Genomic DNA, 26,288 nt, shown 5'->3' with positions numbered 1-26,288 from the left:
ATTTATTTCTTATTACAACAGAGGTGCCTAAGCTCTGTTTTGAACACTGGTCTCAGGTTTTCCTGTAAGCAATTGAATCTTTAGACATGGCATCCTTGCTCACACAATCGCTTACACGTTAAAAACACATGCACGCGCATACATATATATATATTTACCCTTAATAACTCACTGTAGCTGGTCTGTTTCAGAAGAGAATGCTAAACCTTGCAAAAGTTTGCCTCTGAGTCCCTCACTGCAACTGAAATTGATCGAATACTGAAACTTTTGGAGTCTTGCAGACATCACGGTATGCCTCGCAGGGTCAAATCCTGAACTCGGATCTTGCTTCCTCATGGCACACAACTGCTACTCTTGCTCTTTATAAACTTATTAAGTCACATGACTGTCATGATCCAGAAGGGCTGAACCAATGCCACCTACGTGCTCATTCATGTGGAAGCACGCAAATACAAACACTAGGAAGAAAACACTACAGCAAAGATCACAAAGCCCAACTGCAGGTTTTTCCTCTCTTTGTCCCTCTGCAGTATTAAGGCAGATAAAATGAGCAGATGTGACCCAGGGGTCCATCTCACCCCAGCCCTCAGCAGTGGCAGTCAGTGCCTGCATTCCTGCATGCTCTCAGTAGGAAGTACTGGGCAAATACTGTAACCAGCTCACAATTATTATATCCATCTATTAGCAGAAAATATTCATGTGCCACGTAAGACATGGCTGCCTCAGGAAAGTTTAGAAAAGTCTTGATAAAACATGCATAATTACTCTAAAAATACAGTAGACAATTGATAAAATAACTTCAAATACGCTACAGCATATCTGCTTACTTTTCAGCAGACAAAGAATTTATGGTAATAAGTTTTGGAAAGTAATACAGCAGTGTTGCTAAAAATGCAGAGCAGCTGCTTCAGTTATTATAAAATGGATAATTTTTACTCATTTGTGACATGGTTTTGTAGATGGGTAACAGCTGCAGTTTCACCCAGCTGCATCCTGATGCTAAATGCACACCTCGAAGCAGTCAGATGGAAGTATAGATTGCTTTACTTTACAACACTAAGTACCAGTGCCTTTCCAAGAAATACCCTGAAGGTCATTGGCAATTAAAGCTCCCCAAGGTCTCTTTCACTCGGGGTACGGTGGCTAACAGACACAAGGTCTCCAGAAGTCAGCCACCATACAGTAACATAGCAAGTAGTAAGTGAGCTGCATGAATTAAAGAGGATGTTGAAAGGGCTTCCTACCTGTACAAGTTGCTACTCCCCCTCAGCTTGGAACCCTAGACGCTGGCTCTTCTCCTTAATTGCTGAGATAACACGGATTTCTCAAGTAAGAAGTAGAAAGAAAAAAAAAAAAGAAGAAAAAAAAAAAGAAATAGAAAGAAAGGCTCTATTGGTTGCTGCCTCCTCCTTATAAAGGTTACTTCAAATGCCTCTCTCGCTCCCTATTTATTTTCTGTCCCTCCCAGAAGAGCAGTTTAGAGGTAGAGTATCGGAGTGTTTATCCTGGCTCTGAGGATGCACGCTTGTGCGATAACTGCCTGCTCCCTGCAGTATAGCCGGCATGATGTGATGTGCATACTAAAGCAGTTTGCATTAGGCAAGGCTTAGCAGAGCCAGCTTCCCAGTCTCCACCTTCTGTATCGCAGAGCGAGACTGCTTCTTCGAAAACACTGGGGCTGTAATGACAAGGCGACAGGGCTCTGCTTATAGCGTACGTGCATTTTCTTTGAAGATAGTATTTAAGGATGAGGTTATATTTGTATATCGCCTCACCTGTGAAAAAATAGAAGCAGCTTTAAGTGAAAACGCGATACAGTCACATGAACGTGTAAAAATTCCCTGTTATTTGTTGTCATATGACAGATTATACTAAAAGCAAAAACTAATGAGAAATCCCCAGTTAGGAAACATTTATCTGCTGCCATCTATCAAACGAGGAAAGGACGAAACAAACAAATACAGCCTTGAAGAACGTAGAGGCTTAAATGTCTACAGGCTCCAAGATAAATGCGGGGTTTTTACACACTATAGTCATGGCTGAACAACAGCTACATTATGAACGAGAATTAGCTCTAAAGTACTACATTTATCATAAATCTGAATAAATATTAGAGAAGAGATCAGGCTGTAAAACCCTAATTTGGATTTTGAGCTGTCTACAGCTCAGAAGAGCCTGAATCTGGGGATTTGCCTCTGGCCTATCTCTCTGTGCTAGCTGCTCACACACACACTCACAGAAGTGTGCAAGAATGCTAACACAAAAATCCCATTTGTTGCACTGGAGTAAGAACACAGCAATGAGCTGCTCGCATTTATTTTTTTTTTAATCAGTGATTCACTTCTTGGTTACAAAGCATTTAAAAATTGCTCACTTTTTGACTGTGCAGGAGGATCTCAGGGTGGATCAGATTTTTGGGACCCGATTTTTCCCTTATGATTAGTGCAGAAGCTGAATGCCTACATGGGTGTGCAGCACTGATCATTTATACCAACCGCCTTATTACTGAGCCCGAGAACATGCTTCTTTCCTGCATTTTAGTTTGATTTTCTTGGGTTTGCTTCTCTCCCACAGGGTGAAGCAAAGGTTCGGTCAATACCACTCCGCTTCTATATGGGTAATGTTGCTGCCTGCTCCTAAGCAGCTTTCCAGTAAACATAAACCCACAGTTAACAGTGAGAATAGATGTTAAAACATTGATCATCTTGCATGAATTACTGTCAGAAACACTACACAGAATTATGTATCAAGTTCCTTAAAAGGATGCTTGGGTAGATTTATTCCTAACATGTATGTTTTGGTTTGTTTGTTTTATAAACACAAGAAATGACCACAGGGCTTTCAGCTTTTGTGGCAGACATGGAGGGCTTTGGCTGATATGTCTGTTTTTCCTTGCAGAGAAAGATGTTCAAAATGTAGCTTTTGCTTATGATATCTGTAACGGCCCTCAGTTGTTCATTTCCCCCTCCTGGAGTAAACACTCATTCATTTAAACAAGAAAGGAAATGGCTTACAGAGTAGGACACCAAGGAAGGACTCAAACCTATTGTTTCCCCACAGCCCACAATCATCTTGCACATGAGTGACCAGGACTGGGCCTGGAGCTCCAACAGACAATTAAAAATCAGCATTCGTATACTTGGTTTTCTACTGAAAATAATTTTCAGTGCTTGAAAAAATCACATTTGCCTTTTTATGGCTCAATCATTCTGGCAGCATTAGTCATCTTATTCCCTATTTGTACACCAAAAGCTTTCCCATTAGATAAGTTCTGACTTTACAGCAGAAGACAGTGGTAGGATTTCTTGTGTGTACACATATGTTATTATTACTAGTAAGTTTTATTTACCTTTATTCCCACAATTCTTACAGCTCCCTTTATTTTGTGTTTGATATTCTAATACTCCTTTGTACAGACAGTGCCTCTTATCTTTACGTGCAGCAGAATTCATCAGCACAACATCTATACAAGGATCATTCTTGAAAATATGTTTTTAATTGGTCCCAGGGCTGATTCTTGATGAATTCCATTCGCATGTTTCTTCCAACCTATTACTTCTGCCTATCACGTGGATGGTCTTCAAGACAGGAAAAAGTGTTTGGATGTAGTTTAGGTTCAGAAAAAACTATTGCAAAATATCTCTGCTTGATATTCTGCTCCACAGTGTCATAAAGAATAATGACTAACTTTACACCTGTGCATGTACATAATGAACTCCCTTTTCAGTTGAATATCTGGAGTGAGAATTCTCCTAAGAATAACCTTAACTTTCTGTTAGAAGCAAAACAAACTAAAAACCCCACACATGGATTCTTGCTACTTCTTGAGGAGAGGCTACAGTTCTGATTTATAATTCTGTAATTAAAATCTGAAGTACTTAAAGAGTTCATGCTTTCCATACATGTGTGCACACATAGGTAGGTCCCTGATAATACATCTGCATTATTCACATTGGCAGGCACTGAAGCCTCACAACCTTACAAGATAAAAGACAACAAGAGACAAAAGTATATTGTTAGTTCTTTCTTCTCTTTCTCTTTCACCATGCGTAGTGTTGAATCTATTAAAAGATGTTTTCCGTGCAATATTACTTATCAAGTCTGAGATCTCTATTCCAAATATAGCCCAAAGTGATTCACATGTTTTCACCTAGGATATTTAGGATAAGAAGTCAGGATCTGTTGAAACGTACTGCAGAACTTGACAATTCCTTCATGACTTTTTGTTAAGGACCTTACATATCACTTTGAAGAAATCTGATATCTATCACAAATCTGAGCGCATAGCTACATATACATACACACACACATATATACATGCAGATATACACACTCATATTTACTTTTATTGTCATAAGTTTGTCAGTAGAGCACTTCTCTATCTATAGCCACTTAAAGAAAGCTTGAGAAAAGAATGTGTTTCATATGTAATTGCTGCCAGGAGTTACTCAAAAGGCTAGCAACAAGGAAAAAATGAGACTGCCTGCAGCCAATTTTAATACAACCTGTTATTCTTCCTATCCCATGACAGACATGAGTGTTGAGTGAAACAGAAGTAACATTTGGCTGGCTAAAAAATCTTTACACACAACTCTGCAACAGACATTACACATTAACATTGAATATGTCTGATGCTCATTGTGCAAACATTCTCCTTGTTTCAAACTAGAGCCAAAAGATATTTTATGGCTTACATAAAGTTTAGTGGCAACTGCAGAGGTATATCTTTATGGACCAGTAGAGAAAGTCTTCCTGTTCCTGAGAAGGCTATTGGGAAACAGCTGGCAGTCACAACCTATTGAGAAATATAGATGTTGAAATAGAGCATAAAATATGCCTGTCACCCTCACGCTTTCCAGGAATGGACACAAAACACAGTGCACTATACTATTTTCTAAACACTGATTATGACTTCCCCCAAAACTTCAGCTTGCATTTTTGAAGCTGACTAGAAGATTTATGGTACAATCAGTTCCCACCGACATCAAATTAAGATGCTTTTGCTTGTTTGTTTTTGGAGGGGAACAGGAAGGGTGAAGGGAAGCAGTCACTCTGAAATAAATATATAAATATATAAATAAATAAAATAATACATCTGGTTCCATTGAAATAAAAAGGTCAAGTGCTCACCCAGGCTACCTAAAGCTAAAGGCTATACAACAGGATAGATTAACAGAAACAGAGACTTTTGAAAAACATCTGCTTTCCCAGAAAGAATGCAGAGAAAGCATATATTCAAAATGAAAATAAAGTCATCCAAAAACAATTTCATACAAATTTGAAGTCAAAAGGCTGGAATAGAAGGATGATTACCCATAGCAACTTTAGTACTGCTATCCTGAATAACTTAGTATTACTATCTCCAATGGCTAGACTTTAATCATTGCCTATGAAACTGTGATATGCACACTTCAAGTATCTTTGTGCTTCTTTCCTTACTAATGTTGACAGATGTCAAAGGCAAAAAAAAAAAGCTCTGTACTCTTAGAGTATAACTTTCCAAAGTCTTATTGTAGAATGGTAATATCACCGTTCCACGGTGACAAAATGTGTTGGTGATAATTTCAATGCATGATAACCATACAAACATGACATTTTGATGTAAATGGACAACTGGAGGTGGGGCAATGCCATGAAGCTGATCTCACCCTTTACCTGCTCAAAAGGGACATACTGCTCTGGCCCACTAAGGCAAGTCTGAGATTGTTTCAATTTCAAGTCAAGAACCTCTCTGGATATCCTATAATATATATGGACATCAAAGTTGCACAAGAGAAGTCTGCTTAGTGACTGGCACATGACCAGCATTAATATTAAAGTGTTTGCTACCCATTAATTGGAAAAAGATGGAGGAAAAAATGCCCCTTTTTGTGTCTCTCATGCTGAATTTGTTTTTGCAATAGGCAAATTTTTTTGCTTCTTCATTAAACATTGGCTATATTTGAAAAGAATGTTCCTGTTCATTACCTGACAGAGCTTAAGTGTAAAAAGGCTGAAGGCCAAAAAAAGTGCTCCGTATGATTAGCTCTGATTCTCCGTTCTGTGTAAAGAACATCATTAAAATGAAATTACTGTAACCAATGGAATTCAGTCCAACTGTCTGAATTAGCATTTGCTCCATCTCCACACTAGGAGAACAACCTCATATCTTCCAATATCTATTTTCCTAGCGATATTGAAGAGTAGAGTACCACCTCCCATTACATTTGTATACAAGCCACTGGAAGATGGCTAGAAAACTGTGCACAGGGCTTCTTTGATCAAAAAGTTATTTTAACAGTGTTATTTTGCATTTAAATATTCAAAATAGAAGTGATCGTGCTGTGACTTTGCAGGATTTCTTCTTCTTTTCTAACTATTTAAGAACAATTCAAAACATCAGAACAAGGTAGCACTTCTTTTTCTTCTCAGGAAAGCTAATCTATATTTAATAACAGAGCACCAAGAGAGGGACACTCATAACAGGATGAGAAATATTAAGGTGTTTCTCTTGTTAAGCAGTGAAATATAGCTATTAAATCGTTAAAACCTCTGTAGTGCTTAAATATGACAGAAGAAAATTGGTCCCAATGAGATTATCTGATCTTATTTCAGTCTTTTAGAATGGTGAATGTGGACAGAAAGATATGGAACTACAGCATTTTTTCAATGAAATTTCAGAGCATAACCACAATTGCAGTGAATCAATTTTGACTTCTCAGAGAGATTTATGCAGAGATGTATAACACTGCACATTAATCCCCTTGTGTCCCCAGAGGGAAAACACATTGCTTATTACAACAACATTAAAAAAAAAAAAAAATGTTTCCAGCCATGTATCTGTCCTCCAAAACCAAAATGAACAGTTTGGATAATGGGAATATTTTTGCTGAAATAAAAAATAATAACATCCCCATATATGTAATGGTTTAGCTACATACATCATGTCATGAAGGGACTGCAGTTTGTCATTCTGCCTCTGCCTGTGTGGAACTATGGGCCCGAAGGCACAGATGGGGAAAAAGCAGAAATGTAGTGGTAGAGACTCTCTCTTTGAGCCATGAATAGCTAGGCAAAATCCAAAGCAGATCTAAAACTATTTAATGCCACTATGAGGCACAATCAGTCCCTTGATTCCTAAAGTAAAAAGGATGGAGAAGATCAATGGTTTTAAATAATTCTTAAGCAAAGAGTTTTCTGGGTTGTTTTCTTTTTATATTGGCTTGCATCCTGCAAATTGAATTAGCTTCCCAATATAAATGGAGGAAAGGGAAAAAAAGAAAAAGAAAGAAGAAACCCTGTTTATTATTGCCTTCCTTGTAAATCATTGCTGGAAAGAGTTGATAGAGTATTTGTAACCTATGAGGCACGCATCCTCTCAACCACAGTACAGGCAAGAGTTGGGACCAGACGGTTTGGAGGGCAGTGGCAGCAACACTGCAAAATGGTCACAAAGCTAATCTTTGCTCCATAGTTAAAAGGGAGCGTTTCTCTCTCAGATTTCAATTTAGATTACCTGATCACTATTGTTTGCACAGATCAGAAACACTTTTCATTCAGTCTTTCCACCACCACTTCTGTACTTCTGCCAAATGCATATTTTTTATAAAAGCACTCACACTTCCCTAGAGGTAACCAGAATCCTATAGCTACACCATTTGAATTTCCTGTCCTCAGTCACCAAAAATAAAACAAACGCCAACAAATATCATTTCCTCTCTAATTTTATAGACCCGATAACCTTCAGCAGCTTTACTGTCTGCTAATTTGTTTAATAACCTTATTTCTCAGTATTATATGTTATAGTTTATGACTTCCCTTTTAAATCAGGTTGTATCACCCCAGAGAAAACAAAGCATCTACTCCTAGCAGTGTGGTGAAAACAGCACAGCTGGAGAAAACTAGTATGTAATCATGAGACATTATTACTTTTTCAGCAATTCTACCACCAGTGGCTCTACAGTGCTTTGCTAAGGCATCAAGCATATTTTTTTTAATTAACTCAAATTTTATTTCCCTCTTAATAAGTTCATCAGAAATAATACATGATGTTGATTGTATTTTGGATTTAAAAGCATAAGACTAACCCTGAAATCTTGATTTTATGCCTGTTTTCAGAATGTGGAAAGCATATTTCCTTGCATTTAGCGCTATTTCCTCTACAAGCACTTAGTCAAAGGCTTTTTTTCTTGATGGAAGAAAGGTAATAGCTCCAGGATTGAAAACAGTGCCTTCTTCAGGAAAACAAACCTCCAGCCTAGAGGAAAGTTTTGGTGCACCATGCCAAAACTGCATCCTGAAAGCTCCTGCTGGAGCTACAGGACTGGAGCACAGTGCATCAGACAGCTCACACAGCAGACCAGGCACCAGGCAATTCACTGCTGCCATGGTATAATTACATTTCATGGGGAATCATGCTAAAACTGTAGGTAAAGCCAGGGGCTGAAGTTGTGATATATCTCAAGAAAGCTCAAGTCACAGCTGACAAGACGTTGAAAATATGCTCCCACTAAAACGCTCCATCTTCTCTTCCCTTTCAGTGACCAAGTAAGGGACAAAATACCCTGAATTTAAGGCTTGTAAAAGAACAAAGTTCTGCCTGATGTTTTATTGATGTGAGCTTGTGTTGCTTAGGTAACTGCAAATGATTTCAAACTGGTTTTCTTCATATTGTACTACACATAGTAGCAGAAGGACCATATTTTAACCTATGTTTGAGACAGTGTAAGTTATTTTTATTCCCATTCCTTATTTCAGGTTCCTCCACAAGTAATATTAGGGTGCCCCTGTGAGAAAGTCCTGACTCAGTGACCTTTGCAAAGATAAGAATTTATAACTCGTACTGTAGAACTCACTCAAAAATACTCACGTACCTTTCTCTACGTTCAGTAATGTCAGAGTAAGTCATAAAACATTAATGGAGAAAAGTGAAACTAAATTACATTTAAGACTTAATTCAATATCCAGGTATCCCAAGTATTTTATTTTTATTCTACTGGTCAATCTAACTTTTCCTTCTTCTTCTCGTCTTTTCACCACTGTTGCTAATTTGAACATCAAAATGCAGATACAAGATCCAGTTGATGCAAAACTTGTCAGAAAAAAACTTCCAAATTTTAGATTTTTTGGACTAAATTTTGTAGACTAAATATTTTCTCTTCCCTACAAATGAGGAGGGTTTGTAGCTTGCCATCAAATAAGAAGTGGTAGAAAGCTATTAGGAGTCTAGCCAGTCCTCTTCTCTGCATAAATACAGAAATTTTGATACTTAGAAGTAAGTTTACCTCCACAAATTTACCTCCATACGTTTAGGGATTACTGCAATGGAGAAGATCTTTTAAGGATATTGGATTTGACGTTGTATCTTTTCATACTATGTTTTCTCTTGTGGTCCTCCTACGTGAAGCATCAATATCATCACAGAATTAATATTGTGAGAAAACTCTATTTGACTTTACTGAAGAAAAATAAATTTTAATCAATATAATCCAAATCAGTGCTTCTGCTCCTTGTTTTCATTTCAAAATAAAATGAAAATGAGTTCTCATGGGTGAAGAATTATTATCTGCAGAGAATCACGAGCTGTTTTAATAGGAGAGGGACTGATAGTAGCAGACACCTCAAGTGCTCTTCCAGAAGTTAATCCAGATGTAGCCATATATGTGCATATAATATTTATATAAATAATAATAATACATATATAAGCCAACACTTCGAAAAAGAAAAAAGAACACAAGTTTAAGAGGGAGAGTGAAAAAGTCAAAAGAGCAACGAATATTGGGAAAATGACAACAAGATGTTAGCCATTGTGTTTGACAAGGAAGATGATTCAACTCCTTTCTTTATCGCAATTATCAGTACTATCGAAAGAAAAGTCTGGAAAACAGGGCCTCAACTAGGGCTGGTATCATTCATTAGAGGTATTCAAGCCAATGCTGCCAATACAAACACTGCACAACCTTCAATAGCTCCCAAATAATAGGCACCGTGTATCTGAAATATACTCTCAGAAGCAAAGCTTGGATCTCATTCATTCTCAGCTGAACCCAATTTTACTACACAGTAGCCAACCTCTGGGTGAAAGAAGACCCCAGCTTGTACTCCTCTCTCTGCACAAAAAAAAAAAAAATCTCAATTCTGTATCAAAAAGAAAATATATACGTCACAACAGGGAGAACAAAGAATTCATCTTAATGGTCTATCTACACCCTCACCCTGTACAAATACAGGGCACAAATTATAGCACAAAACATGCACAGACCTAAAAGAATGGTCTGTGAGCTCAGAAGAATCCCTAACAGCCACGACTCCATCCTAGTCAATTGCAGAACCTCTGCAAATGGGACACCCTTCCTTGATCCTAGTTTCAGAGTCTAAGAAATACCCAATCCATTGCACTCTCATCCTCACAGTTCTTGGGAATTGCTAACCAGCTACTCCATTAGAAAACTAGATGTTCTTCTGAGGTCAAAGTGGCAAGACAGCACAGACATACATGCTGTCTCTCTCCAGGACCTTTGCAGCTCTGCTTCTTCTTGCAGCCAGTAAATTTACCAGCTACACTAGAAGGTTTGATTAGTTTTGATGTATAAACAGTTTCCACAGACTCACCATACACAGAGAATTAGAAAATAGTAAACACTCATTTTAAAGGGTCTGTAAACATTCATTCAAACAGAATGCTGAATTTGCTTGCCTTGGTGGACTTTTATGTTTGGTTTCTGTAATGCTCTAGCAAATGAAGATGCTTGTAGAAAGTACTGTAGCAGAAAACACAGAATACTTTGATGAAAAAAAAAAAGCAAAAAAAAAAAAAAAAGCTATTTGCTTACGAAGGAAGATAAACGAAAAACATATCGAGCTGTACTATAAAGCTATGCCAGCTTTCAACCCTTCCCAAGTAAAAGACATCGTTTGTTTGTTAATGAAGAGAAAAAGCAAACCACAACAAAACAAACAACCTGGACAGAGACCAGGTAGTCCAACAGAAACCAGGGGACAACAACGCTCCTGCTCTCTGCTCTCTCTGATGAGTGACAGCATCAAGCTTTCTTTCAGACACCTTTGATCCTCTCCTCTGCCTCTGGCTACCACAGTATATTTTGTGATTTTCCCACAAAGCAAGAGAAAGCTCATACCTTAGAATCCCAGCCAAGCCCTATAAAATGCCCAGAAGGCACCTCTCAGGAGGTGGGAGGAAACATAACAAGTTGCACAGGACTAGTGTATTTCTCCCTGCTGCAAAAAAGTGGGCTAGCAGACCCTGCCAATGAGAAGCAAGCCTAGATGGCTTGGAAGTAATGAATCTAATCACTTAATTTACACTTACTGTTTCAGCTCCTAATTCTGCCTTTCTGTGAAATGGTGTTTATGCCCCCTCTTATTGTCAGTATGCAAATACAGTCTCCATTTCCTCACGCAGCCATGCCACTGTTATACTGTAAGACATCGTAACTTAACACTAAATAAGGGCACGTGAACTAATGCAGAGTGAACTGATCTGTGCCCTCAGCCTGCCTGCCATGCTACACAGCAAACATTATGCTGTCTTGTGACTTTTTTCCATCATCTCACTGTAGGAGCCTTTCCCAAATAGCTTTTTGGAGTATGTGAAATTCACGCATAGGAGAATTTACAGAATGCAAACATTGATTCTGAAGTTTGCCTGATTTTTATGCAAATTACATAGAGAAATGCTGCATAACTCCAAGCTGAGAGGCAGTCCCAAAGTAAACCTTTTGTCTGCAGCCTGAAATTGCATGCATAAAAGACTATGCAACAGCATATTGTGCAAACGACTACCTATATTAAAGGAAATTAGTGCAGGAGCCAGGTGTGCCTGACAAATAGAGAATTTTTTCTTCTCCTTTCTTCCTAGATGTGTGGAAATTACTGAAATAGTACCAGATTTCCCTTTTCTCCTCCACATCAGCACACGGGAGACAAAACCTCTATGTTATTGTGCAGCAAGCACAATATGAAGTACATTCCATTTGGATTTGATGAACTATATGTATGTCAGTCCTCACTAAAACATCCCCATCAGGATTTCAAAATTATATCAATACAACAAAATTAGAAGAAAAAAATTGGCCATTTAAACAACGGAATTTCTTTATATTTGTTCATTTTAATCCTCATTTGCTTCCACATCTGACAACAGCCATAAAGAAAATGTCTCCAAGTACTTCTAAGAGGGACTGGGAACGCTTTACAAGAGCCACATGCTTCCTTCCCGAATATCCCCAGTGCATATTTATTTAGCTGTACTTGAATAATACGTGGAGCTACAGCCATGGGATCAGAAGCTGGCTGTCCCCGCTGTCGAATAAACCAATAACAACAACAAGAAAAGATGGCTTCTTTCCTCCTGAGAGCCCATGCAATATACAACAGGTGGAGACAGGAAAAACAAAGGGATCACCAAAGCCTCCGAGAACATCCTGCTCAGCAGGGGAGGCAGTGCTGATACTAAATCACCCACTGTCTCCTTCTTGTCAAGTTTTTGCAGCCTTTCTAGCACAGGAGATCTCAAAGGGAGCTGTGGAGCAGGATGCTTGCAGATGTTTACAAAGAGCTTCTCTTATGTGAGCAGAGCAACAGGGGAAATACTGTGACAGGATTATTTTATTTGGAAGCACAGAGGCAGACAGAGGACTCCAGAATATGCCTGATCTTCTGCACCTGACTTCAAGTTCTCTGTTAATCAAGAGAAATAATTTGAAATTAGTTTGTCACAATGAAACTTCAGCATATCTTGACTTAGCAGAACTGCAATGACTTTTATCATTAATGGTCTGTTTCTCCAGAGGGGCAAAGAGAAGTGAAACAAAAAGAGTTTGCCAAGTGTCTCCGTGTCTACTAGTTCAAGTAGAGAAAGTAGCACAATTCCTGCCTCTTTCCCTGACCCAGATTTAAATGGCTAAATGCATTAGCAAAACAGAATATTATCCATCAGCTATTACAAACCAAGAATCATAAGAGCCGGATTTGTGTGTATGTGCCAGGAGGGGGAGAAAATGTGCCTGGTGAGAATAAGTGATACTATTAAGTGTTGTGCTCATTCTGAGATTCATCCTCTTTATACCACCTAAGTGGCTCAAAGGGGCCTTAATCCAGCTCCAAACTGTCAATGGAGAATGCCCTATGAATGAAAACTGCTGTTGCATTTCTGCTGGGCCTTGACCCCACTAATACTACAAGCACACACCTGCAGGACAGAGCTCTCTCCAGCCTCACCTCCTCCCAGTCTGCACCATCAGGAGCCACCTCTGAACTGTGATGGAGGGCACAGCAAGCAGCCCTCAATCCATCCACATCCTACAAAGCCAGGCACTGACTGCCCAGCAGGGATGGGGCTGAGTGATGGCTGTGTGCCACCCTCTAATTTACAGTTGTTTCAGGCTGCACAGAGCCATATGCTTACATGAATTCATGATTTCTCTCCTTCCCTCCCCTTTTTTTTTTCCTTCCTACTATGGAATTCCCATCAGTTTGAAAGTGTGCAAAGCAACGTGCTTGAGATGAAGAAACAGATCCCACTACAAATTTCTGCAGGCGGGAAAGCAGCAGGAACCCATGCCAGACCAGAAGAGGGGTCTTTCTGCAGCATCCTAACGCAGACTGTGGCTGCTGCCAAAAACCTGTCGCTTTCTGACTGCAAGAAACAAGTGCCCAGAAAGGCAGTGGTTTCCAGCGGCCGTCAGCTGATGCAGATGTGGGTACTGAACATGCTATCCACATCCAGCACTCACACTGTTGGCCAAGCATTAGTTTGTGCATTCATACCACCTCTCTGCAATAACACACCCATTTACAGCCAACTGTGACAAATGTGACTACCAGATTTCAGTGCAATTACTTGGGTTTCTACCTTCATCACTACATGCCTCAGAGGTAGTGAAGTGGTAACAGCACTTTTTTCCTTTCGTTTTCAGGCCTGTGCCATAACAGATCAGTCCTCCTTTGATGGAAGGGGAACAAAGGTAAGTAAAATTAAAAAAATAATAAATCAGCTAACAGAAGCTTCAGTAAAGTAAGAAACCAAGGGCAGCACTCCATTTATAACTGGAAAACTCTGTAATAATCACAGATTCTGGAGTAATAAAAAAATCTAGCAGTTTTTCATTCTTTAATTTCTTTCAAACTCATTTAGAGCTGCTCTGTGTAAAACCCCAGTTTTAACCCCACACAATGATAATGCTGTTGACCTAAAGATGGGATTTATCCTGTCAGCATTCACTATACTGTGCGTTCTGTGCATATTGCTTCCCCAGACTGCACTCCTTGCACTTAAGGAATGGCTGCTGGCAGCTTTCCAGCTTATTTCTATGTCTGTGCTCCATCAAAGCTCAATTACCCTGAAAACTTCAATAAATGTTACCAGGATCTCTGCCACGTCCTTAGAGGACACACAAGAAGTTTGTTTTTTAAGTAATGTTACTGAAACAAGAAAAAGTACCACAAATTTGCATATATTCTAGGGTGGGAGTAAGCAAAAAAGAAAAAAAAAAAATCTGAGGTGGGAAAATGTTTTCAAAGTGGACTTTTAAGTGCATCTTATAATGAGAGCCATTGGTTTTGTATATATATTCTCTGCACTGATTCCTGAAAGCACTTTGCACTTTTGGGTTGTTCACCAGCCATATTACAGGTACTTTATAATCCTGCAAAATCATTTTCTGCCCTGTGAATGTTTAAGCAGGAAAGTTGAACATGGTACTAGCACATTCTATTTAAAAAATAGCAAAAGGAAAGGAGAATAAGTTAGCTAAAATGAAGCATCATGGATCCACCAAAAAGAACTATAAAAAAAAAGTAATTTTATAGAGGAATATTAAACATTCGGTGACAGCTAGCTTGTACTGCTACCACTGACAGCATGGAAATTGGCGGGTTCTGTGAAAGCATCTGACCAAAATGCAGCAACTTTGGTGACAACCCTCTGAGCCCTCTAACTCACTCTGGCAAATGTGGGGAGGAAACAAAAGGCAGTCTGAAGTGGACGGCTGGAAAGGCTGCCACAAATGAGCAGCCAGCCCACAGGGGATGCACAGTAAATCTGAGAAAATAGAACTGCGAGGGACGTGGCTGCTGGAAATCCCTAAAGCATTCTTCCCAAAGCACAGCCATGCAGCCAGTTATATACTTTGACTGTCAAATAGAGCAAAACATGTTTCTGGTTTTTGTTCTTTTACAGACAAGCTGTAAGGGAGCAGAGAGAGACTCTGCAGGAAGAGCTGGGGCTCTGCAGGAAGCGCTTACTGCTGCTGAAGCCTCATAAATGATAACAAATGCATTGCCTTCTGATTTCAGATACTGAGAGAACCAACTGTTTAATGGCTGGACCAATATGAGCAATTTCTCATGTGAATATTCCCGAAAACATTTTATACATTTCAATTTGTAGCTGCTCAGTTATCTCTGAGAAGCTTGCTCAGCTTCACGCTGGTTCTCACAGCCCATATTTCTGCATCATCCAAAGCCCATCCAACACCTGTTCTGAAACAAAAATTCATGTCCAAGGAGCACTATCACTGGGGAAGTTCTTTACAGAAGGAGCGGCAAGGTTCTGGAACAGGCTTTGTGAATGCTCTGGAGGTGTTCAAGGCCAGGTTGGATGGGGCCCTGGGCAACCTTGTCTAGTACCAGGTTGGAGGTTGGCGTCCCTGCCTGTGGCAGAGGGGCTGGAACTCAGTGACCCTTGTGGTCCCTTCCAAACCAAGCCATTCCATGATTCCTCCTGTTATATGAATGTATGCACACACAGAGTTCGCTGATCCTGAAACCAAACCGTGTGACCTAACCTTAATTTTAAACTGTGAAAAAAGTGACATCCAAACACAGATATTGATCCAAAACCCAACAGAATTTCTCAGTGGAGTAAGAAACCTTAGAAAACTGTCATATCCAGAACAAGGCAACATTCTTAGATCTAACCATTATTCTGAACTATTAAGTGCAGTGACCGTGGCTGCTGTCACTGATGCCTCTGAAGATGCATTGGCCACTGATGGGCACCCCTAGGGGATGCATATTTTACATTTGTACATGTTTGTGATTCAGGGAAAAAGTGAGTCCCTGTTTGCATGACCCCCCTTTTGTAAATTCCTAAATAATACCTTAACATATGGGGTGTACATTGTCTGGTCTGAAACATTTTTTCCTCTTTAAGAACAAAAACAACCATAAATCCTACAGAAGCTAATGCTGCAGATTCCACAGCTGAAGATTTCCACAAATCCCAAAGGCCATGACGTCTGCCAGATTATAGATTTAAAACCAAACATTTTGCAATAATGTGTGTTTTTAACAGCATGGGACTGAAATTCACTGTGCACGTGTGCTGAGGAGAGGTTTGGGGTTTTGTGTTTTAAATGAAAAAGAAGCTGATCCTGCTGGCCTTTAGTATGACCTCCCAGCTCACACTAGGACGGAAGGAGCAGTTTTGCAGCCCTCCAGTTTTTCTGGATCTCAAGCAATTCAGATCACCTTCACAAGTTCAGTGCTTGAGGATAAATAGAGCTTCAGTTGTGTATAGAGCTCGAGGTTTTGTACAACACTGGGCTCATCTGGTGCATTAAGTAGCAGCTGACTTGTTGCAGGGACTTAGAACTGAAAAACCAGTTAAATACTGGAGAGAAAGAACAGCAGATGACAGGAAATCTAGTTAAAACAGCTATGGAAAATATTAAATATCAATACTATTAACTGATGATACATAAAACGGAGCTGTAAATGTTCCTTCTATACCATTCACCAAACATGGGTTTCTGTTCAGTTTGTTTTAGACCAAACTCTACAGAGGAGGAACTTATTTTGAGAACTAGCTCAAACATTTTGTATTATTCTAGACAAGACCATAGACAGAGTCCCATAGAATCACAAAGGTTGGAAAAGAGCTCTAAGATCACCAAGTCCAAACACCACCATGCCCACTATGTGACATCACTCAGCGCCACTGTATTGCAATATGATGGCAAAGTGCAAAAGACAGCCCCAGCTCTGGCCAGGTGGAGGGCCAGCAGCAGACACCTGGCACTCCTCACCCTGAGTCTGGAGAAGTAGGAGAAGGGGACAGCCAGTGATGCACTGCATGGGAGATCTCTGTAGATGGAAGACAATAAAAGAGCACAAAGGCTGCTGTGATTTATAACAGCTGCCAAAACGTCCCTGGGAGGCCATAGGGCAGCAGAGCATTCCCAGGACACGAGGACAGCCTGTCAGCACTCCACAGGTTATGAAGCCCAACACATTTAGCTCATCCCTCCCTCTCACACCATTCAGCAGCAACCTAATAAGGAGTTTATGGACAAGAAATGATAAGAATAAAAATGCTTCCATCACATTACACACAATAATTTAAAATCAGATGTATTAGCAGATAAAAATATAAGAAGTCCAACAGCACCAGATTTCTAGATGCTTCACATTGAACCCATCAGTAGATTTAAAAACCTAATAAAATTCATAAAGGAAACTAATTATCTGTAGTACCTATTCAATTATAAAACATGATGAAGAAAAAACTGACAAAATAAGACTGCTGTCTCGTGTTTACTGATCCATCTAAGGTTGCTAGTTGTACGCACTAAATTAATATTTTCCTCATGTAGATAGCTGGAATATTTATCCCAGACACCACGGAATGCAATCATTATTTAACAACAGTAGTGAAAACCTTGCCAGCACAGGAAGTTTTTATTATCCAAAAATTCTAAGTGCCCGTATATTTTTACATATACACTCATGTATAGAAATCCAGTCTTGGTATGTTCTCATGGCTTATCTTCGATAGATGAGGAGTTCCTTTGTTATCAGGAGAAGCCAGATAAAGTCAAACCTTTTAGACAGAGGTCATTTTATTTTCTCCAGTTCCTGGGGGAAAAAATACTAGGTTTCATCAAGTTTTTTCAATAAACTGGTAATTAAAATGTATAGCTTAGGATTGCATATATTGGAAATTTCTTTCCTGGCTTAAAAAGGAAACAGTGTTGAGTGGATCTTTTCTCAATGGCTTTTGGACTACATCACTGTCAGATCCTGCTTCTTCCTTGAAACCAGCTTCCAAGAATGCTGAGCTATCGCAGCTTCCATTAACTGCAACTTTTGATTTCTCAACACCATGTAAAATAAAATAAATGAGAAAAATCAGAATGTTTGGATTAGTTAGATATGAACAAGCATTTAGATTGTTATTGGTCATTAGATTGATGCAAATGAAAGTATCAAAGGCAAGTTGAATCAAAGGCAGATGCAACCCTCCCATTTTCAGTTATCTTCTTTGGTATTTTTTGTTGTAGAGCTTGTCTATTCTTTGACCACAGAGCCACAATTAATTAACTTAGAATGACAAATGGCTGTGTCTAGGAGTACTGAAATTGTATTAAAAATACTCAACTGTCTGAAGTGTACTTTGCTCCTTAGGCCATTCAGAAGGAAGCGTTCACATTAAGAAGCACTAACAATAATTCACATTACTTATGAAAGGTAGTTTTTTGTTAGTTTTAACACCTATACCAAGAAACTCATACATATGCACAGCATAAAGCATTTTGGTGTCATTTGAAGTCAGCTATATTTCTGGAGAATGAATTTTGCTAAAAAGAAAATATCTTATGAAAGGGAAAATATCCAGAGCAAAAATAAATATGCAGAAATCATTTAGCAGACTACCACATAGAGAACAATGTAAACATTTTAAGACAGAAGGAAATAGATTTACCTGCAAAGACAGCAAGAGCTGTTGAAACATGAAAGTTGTGAGCCACAACCAGCAGCTCACGAAACGTCGAGTTTAGTCTGAAAAAAGTCAGCTAGCATATCAATGCCTTTTAATAGAACCCAAATTGGCAATGCCTGAAAAATTGGACAAGAAATGTCCTGGGAAAAGGTTTTCTCAGAAGAGAATTCTTAGTGAGTAAAACATGAAATCATTTCCAACAGTGCTCCAGTGGTTGAGCAATGAAAGTAGAGAGGAAAGACTGCATTAACCACAGACACAGTTCCAAATCCTGCAAATCTCATTAAAATGAAACTGGGTTTCCTTCAGATAGTTGTGCTGTTTGAATTAGCTTCTCGATTACCTGAACGTTCTTATTTGTTTTGCTGCTCTCCATGCCCAGGAACTCAAGGAATGCCCAATCCTAATGATGCTCAGAAGAAGAAAAAAAAAAAGAAAAAAAAAAAGCACAAGTGCTTAGGTACCATATTCTCATAATGTGGGAATATAATGTATTAATGGAAGTAATATGTAACTGAGAATAATGGGAATAATATGTAACAGATGCAGTTATTTAATGCCCGCTCCTTTCTCCTCCCCCCCCTTTTTTTTTCCTGCTTACTTTCTACAAGGTGAACAACAATCGTCCTCTCTTTTACTTGGCTTGGGCACTGAGAAATTTAAGTTTAAAGACAGCTTTCTCGTGGAAATGGAAAGATTCATAATTTTATCTCCAGATACAGATATCTAATCTAATTCAATCACCCTGGAAAATAAAGATATGATTCTATGCAGCTACCATAAAGAAACACCTGGTGTGATGTAAAAACATGGGTACGTTTGGTGTTTCATGTTTTCTTCTTGACATGAAAGTACACTTTTTTCCCTTACCATTTGTCTAAATGTTAAAGCCACTGAACCTCTTCAAGTAAGGAAAATTAAAGTAACCTCAGAAACTAGCAACTCTTGGGCTTTGAAGGGCCCATCTAAAAGTAAACTTTGGGAAAATTACATAAAATGACAGAAATGCCTAAAATAAAGCAGTTCAACATGTATGATTCTTTCATAAGACCAGAGTCAGAGTGGATGCAGACAGAACCCCACTCTTGCTTTGTGTCTCTGTTCCAGAGACAGCCCACGTACCTTTGGCATTTCTAGGCCATTTTCATTTGCCAGTCTTTTAAAAGCTCTGACTCTGGATTTGGCCCTTCCAGTGGTTTTCACAAGAATCAAGTTTACCTGATTTCATTTTCATTTTAATTAGGATGTAATATTTGGTATTACTTGACATAATAAAACTAACTTATTGCAATACAGTGAATTATTTTGGGCTATAATACTTTTCATCTAAGCCTATTAATATCACTATCTGGAATCCAATTCCTCACGTTGCTTAGAAGACCAATAGCTTAGAAATTAAACCCCAATCAGATATTCTAAGCAAACGATTTCAAAATTGAATACATTAATCAAAAATATATAATTAACTGTAAATGCAATAGAACAAATCACTTTAAATCCTAAGGATGCAATTATTTTAAAAGGCAATATAAAGGAAAGAGAAAAAGATTTAATTCTGCTAGCGTCTATTCTACATGGACTCAGATGATAAATAAATATTTTCCAAATACAACGTATCCGGTTTTTCTGTTTGTTGCAAATATACAAAAAAAAATACAGCAATTTGATTTTTCTCAGGATTTGTGCCCAACAGTTTGCAACTGCACCATTGGAGACACACACCTCTCCATCCTGCTAAGAGATCATCATAATCTGCCCCATCCCATGAGTGCCAGCAGCTGTGCCTTTACCCTGACATTAAAAAGGAGGAGGGGAGAAAATGAAAAGAACAAAACAAAACCAAAAATTTGTGATCTGTCACATGAACTGTAGCTTTCCAATGGAAAGTCAACTTCATTGTTCAGAAAACTCAAGTTACCTCATTTAACTCCCCCACGAGGAATTGGGTCTAGTTCTGGGATAGTCCCACTCTTGCACTGAGAGGCAGTTGGAGTTCCTAGAGGTGGTATCATAAAATGAATTGGTTTTATTCTTACCACTTCCAACATGCTTTAATAATATTGAATACTAATGCAATAATCACCTCTTGATGGGATTTTTTTTAAAAGGTTTTTTCCACCCTCCACCAAGTGCAGTGGTATTTTAATTATGTAGTTCTAAACATTCAAGAACTTTAATGAGGAATTTGGAAGACAAATTGAAAGAGATGCAGCCAAATATAAAAACTTAAGTAAATGCTACACAAACTTAATCATTCCTGGCAAAGGTGCCTGAAAAACACATTGACCAGTTTACACATCACCCTCAGTATTTCATTTTGCTGCATTATATTCTACGTCAACAGTCCAGCTGATAACAAAGAGAAAGACGACATTAATTTACAGCTGCAATGTCACCATCTTCTTCTGAGCACAGAGTACAGAAACAACACTTCTGCATACTGGGAGGAGAGGCTTCGTTAATGAACAAGATAGGTGTAAAGAACAGAAACATTTGAATCTCTCTTCATCAGTTCTGATAAAATCGCAGGGGAAAGCTGCTAATTTATAAAAGATAGAGGGTTTTTTTGCCTTTTTTTTTTTAATCAAGTTTTGTAACTTGTTTGTGATAGGTAACTGTAAGTGAGCCTCTTTGAAGGCTTGCGTTCTATCTCCTTACAGCTGCATAATATAACAAAAACTGTGGAGAAGCTACCGTAGTCACAGGAGGATGATGAAAAAACCGAGTCAGAATCCCCAGATATTTTGGGTTGCAAATTCACACTGTTTGAAGTAGACAGTTTTTAAAAGCAGCACATTGGCAGGTATCCAGTGGCTCTAGAAGCTAGAAGAGCTGTTATTAACCATGCAACTCAGACCACAGACAGAATTATGAGGTCCTTTATGCGTTCCTCATATCAGAGACCCAGCACCATCACTACTGCAGGTATGAGTTTGTCTGACTTGCTGGTAATCCACCCACTCCTCCACCATCACTTTATGTAACTATTGCTTTTTACTTGCTCTGATTACAAAGAGTGAATGATAAATGACATTAAAGCCATCCTTACCATTTAATATTCCTTATTACACATTATTACAACAATTCGCCTTATTGAAGTGCATTACTTATTAAATATGAATATTCAAACAACTGTAAATTTGCTAAGTTACCCTTTCATTCTAAATCTTCAGAAGCTGCACAGCACAAAGCAAAAGTCTTCTGTTTATTTAGACATAACGACTTATTCTTGTGCAAACACCAGTTCACCTTCCACCAAATCACCTTCCAAGGAGAGGTTTTTCCTACTCAAATTGTTTTAAGTTTACTTTCATTTCTGATTTCTTCCAATACAGCCCCATTTTCTTTATTAAAAAAAAAAAATACACTGTAGCACGTAAAACAATTTTACCTTCCTAAAGGTAACGCAGTAAGACAGGCCACAAGGGATCCTGGTAAGCTAAGCTGAACTGAAAGAAAAAGAAAATTGCAATATTTCTGGTTTTAAGGAGGAGGGTGCAGACTGAGGGTGTGTGCCTTCAAAAAGAGCACATCCTCCTGCAAGCATGAGAACTCAGGAGCCCAGCTGTGCTGTGTTCAGCGATGCCTCAGATCCAGCATCCCACTGCTCCCTTATACTGCCAACAAGTTTGGGGAATTGGCAGCTAGGGACATTTGCATCTCCATCAGAGCAGCCTGATGTTCGCCATGGCACTCAGCAGCTCTGTGGAAGGGCTGCAGAGTAACACAGTTCCATCCCACCAGTAGAAAACATCAGGGGCAAAAACAGGCTCCCTCTGCTCTCAGTAGAACGAAGTTTTATTTCTCTCTGTACTCTAATTTATGGCACCAAAAGCACCAAGACATTCAATAAATGGTTGCCTACCACCTCTCAGTCGCTTCCAGACAAAAGCCCAACCAGCATTGATCACACTGGGCATTTAAGGCAGCCAGGTTGTCCTTAAATCACTACTGAGACTGATTTTAACCTCACAACTCAGTGTTCCATCAGGCAGAACACATCTCCCACAGCAAAAAGGGAGCAGATCCTACTATGGATGTTTGTGAATGACTTACTTCTGGGGAAGGTTTCTGCTCAATTTCCAGGCACTGAGCAAGTAGGCCATAGGGTAGAACTGAGGGTTATGCTGTCTATCACGTCTGCAGACATTCAATAGCCATATAAATACACAGCCAATAAACTCCACTCGAAGCTTACTATTTTGTGGCAATGAGTTCCATAGATTAATTCTGTGTTTGGTAGAAAGTAGATACAGTCAATTTGTAACCTAGTTACATGCATCAAGTTGTTTTTGCCATCACTAAATCTCACCTGCCTTGCTAATTTGTTTGTATATTCTTGTATATGCTTACATTTGTTTACAAACCATCCAGAAAAATACTAGCAGTACCCAAATGCTAATGATAATTAGTCCTGCACTGTGTCATACTGCTAGGTTTACTGAGCAATAAACATTGCATCAGCAGCTGAAAGAAACAGCAAATAATGTACATTCAGTCTCTCAAGCCTTAAAAATTAGTCTCAAGCAATGCCTTGCACTTTTCAAGGCCATTGCAAGTGTTCTGCAGCTGGTCTGTAGATGATGTGTGCTTTGTAATGTTAAAAAAAAAAAAGTGATGATTCATGTAAAAACCTGATGATCAAGTGAAATACTGCAGGATGACAGTCTATTTTTAATATAAAGCTCCTGAGGATCAGTGATTTGGAGAGTCATCAGCATAATTTTACGAAGAACTGTGTTGTGTGCATTTGTCTTTGTAGATTTAGCTCCACGCGTCTATCAGCTAACCCAAAACAAAATGTCAGAAATCTAACATCTCAGCCACTTCTAACCTTGGTAAATGTATAAACCTGGGAATCATCTACTGAGGTGATATGTAAGCAGTCTTGTAGATGCTCTTCTCCACAGGTGTGACCTTTCTTCCATGAACAGAGAACATTTGTCTTAATGACAAGTGTAACACATCTACAGCTTTGCTAATGTGATCCAAAACACAGTGTATGCTTTTGTGACTGACTTACTGCAGTAATGCAGAAGCTTATGCAAATAAGCCAACACTGCATCCTAAATAACAAACTATTTAATATGCACATGCCACCCATCTATCAAAATGAGTGGCGTTCAAACCTACAGCATTTGGTCAGCCCATGAGAATTAAGAGCTCAAAATGATGCTCAGCTTCAAATATGCAGATTATCTCTGCTGTATTATAAGATCAGGGCAATAATTATCTCATGCTGATATCTACCAAATATGTCTCCACTGACCTAAGATTCATGCCAGTGAAATTCAGTGTAATGACCTACAGGAATCTGTTCTTTTCATTGGAAAGATTACATCGAGTTTTACCTCAACTCTAAATACAATTCTAAGCTTTTTTGAACATTGCAAATGTTTGAATTCAGAATCAAATTTTATAACCGAACCTAGTTTTCACAAAGGAGTATGTATGGCACACGGGTATACTGGCTAAGAAACTGATGTTAAAGACAATACTTGGTAATAATTAATTTGAGACGAGGAAAAAGTCTGTAGGCACTGAAAAATTACGTCCAGTAAGAAATATGTTATTAAAAGGCTTGTCTAAGAGACCCCCCGAAGAGATTCTATTTGTCCAGTGGCCAAATTCTTTCAGAAGAATCTCATTATTGAGTCTTTTTAAATATCGTTGAATGCCTTCCAAATTCCCATTGATTCTTACTGCAAGAAAAATACCTCCTTGATGATACTAAGGGGAGTTCCTCTCCTGGCTGCCATGTTCTAACGATCCGTGGGGCTGAGGACACACCTGGTTCCTCCTGCATCCAATAAAAGCAGCCCTGAAGTTTTGCACTGACCCTCACGCTTCTGAGGGGGCAGATATGAAGAACATGGAGATGAAACATATTTAGCCGTTCGGCACTTCCTGAAGTTCACATTAGTCTATGAGAAAGCCGTTACAGATCAGTGCTGAAGAACACAAAACGTAGGTGCCTAACTCAGACTGACAAAACCTCAGAACCTGAAAAGGAACAGTGCCATGCTGGCTCAGTTCAGAGTGTGCTGTGCACAAACAAATAAGCCTGTTTGATATGCACTGCCTTCCACGCTGACGAGTAAAAGATCAGATCGTGTCACCAGCAGCTGCCTGCAAAGTCCTAATGACGCTCAGATGTCTATTTTTAAACAGATAGATGTACACAGCGAAGAAATTCCCCAACTTGCATCAGACTGTTACTGTTATTACACTAACCCTCACCTCTGGCATGGTCAGAAACCTCTCACATTCACTTCTGATGCAGCCTACTTCAGTGCACATACTTGCATCAGAAATGGACTAACAATTCTTCTCATTATTGATACTGCATGCAAGATGTAAACCTTAGCTCTTCAGCATGGAAGTGCTTTGCATTTTTTCAATTACTATTTCTTGATGCTTTTCTTTCAGTAAAAAACTATATTTTCATGCTTGTGTGCATTTATATGCATAGATATTATCAAGCACCTATGTAGTTACTAATTAGACAGGAATAGAGATCTCCCAAATCAGATGATGCAAGGTATTAGCAGATAATCATATTCAGAAATCAAACACTGGCAGCTCTGCTTTGTACCTTTTAAAATACTCCAGGGTTTGATTATTTTATGATAATCACAATCCCTTGCACGCCTTGTTACACAAATAGTCATCTCAGACTACTTGCAAACTGAGGGAACGTGACCTATAAAGTTTATCTAATGCAGCAGTTTTCTTCCTTAGTGATTTTGCTGTCAACATCACATTAATCTATGCCTATTTTTGAGCAAGACACAAGCAGCATATTATCACGGAGAAGACAACACAAATGTTAATGAACAAAACAAATCAGTTTGTGTTTCTAAATATATGATTTCAGGACAGAAGAGATGAATGCCTACACTGCTGGTTGTCCACCTCTCCCATGACCCAAAACCTGACAAGACAGAAGGGCCACCTCGTGGACTTTGTTCCTATGAAAGTTAAGTTGAAAAAATAAGCATAAATAAAAAGCTGTTTTATTAACAGTTTATTAGCCATATGAGAAAGGAATTTTTATACGATTTAATGAAGGATGGTGTTCTGGAAGCATTCCAGGGGAGCATTTCAACAGGGGCAACCTGACTATGACGCAAACACCACGTGGGTATCAGGATGAGGAGGTGCTGCATACACTCCACTGTATTTTCAGATTGACTCACATTTGTTTGACATTCCCACCTCATTGCTCTTTTCCAAAGTGCCAACAGCTGCATATGAAATCAAGATTTATCAAAACGCAGTTAAAATCATGTTAGCCTTAAACATGCCAGGTTCTGAAAATTTCTATCGATACTAAACCGAGACATAAAGAGTCATCATGGCTTCATCAGAATCCAAAATTATCATGAGATTGATCAACGTGTTGTTAAAGCTTTTCCCTTAAGATCCAAGTTGCACTTTTACAGAGCTTTTAAACCTCAGTCAGGTAAGTGCTGAGCAGACTGCTGCAAGGGTAACAGCCAAGATTGCTAGACTAACTGATTTAAGAGCAGAAATACCTTTTTCTTCCATAAGGAGTTCAGATTTT

General features: G+C 38.9%; 1 long non-coding RNA gene across 2 annotated transcripts in view; it reads right to left on the bottom strand.

Annotated features, from left to right (window-relative positions):
* Positions 1-12,113: 12,113 nt before the first annotated feature.
* Positions 12,114-26,288, bottom strand: part of LOC109369097 — a 45,183-nt gene continuing 31,008 nt past the window's right edge. The window contains exons 2-4 of one of the 2 annotated variants that reach the window (XR_002117753.1): positions 20,640-20,717; positions 19,065-19,124; positions 12,114-12,678 (exon numbers count right to left, since the gene is read on the bottom strand). This is a non-coding gene — a long non-coding RNA (uncharacterized LOC109369097). Of the gene's footprint in view, positions 12,679-17,426; positions 17,857-19,064; positions 19,125-20,639; positions 20,718-26,288 lie in introns of those variants that run through there. The other variant, XR_002117754.1, reaches the window with a different exon arrangement.

Source organism: Meleagris gallopavo, chromosome 9, assembly GCF_000146605.3.
Source record: "Meleagris gallopavo isolate NT-WF06-2002-E0010 breed Aviagen turkey brand Nicholas breeding stock chromosome 9, Turkey_5.1, whole genome shotgun sequence".
NCBI lineage: Eukaryota > Metazoa > Chordata > Aves > Galliformes > Phasianidae > Meleagris > Meleagris gallopavo.
The sequence above is the reverse complement of the archived record's forward strand: the minus strand, read 5'-3'. Positions and strand labels throughout refer to the sequence as shown.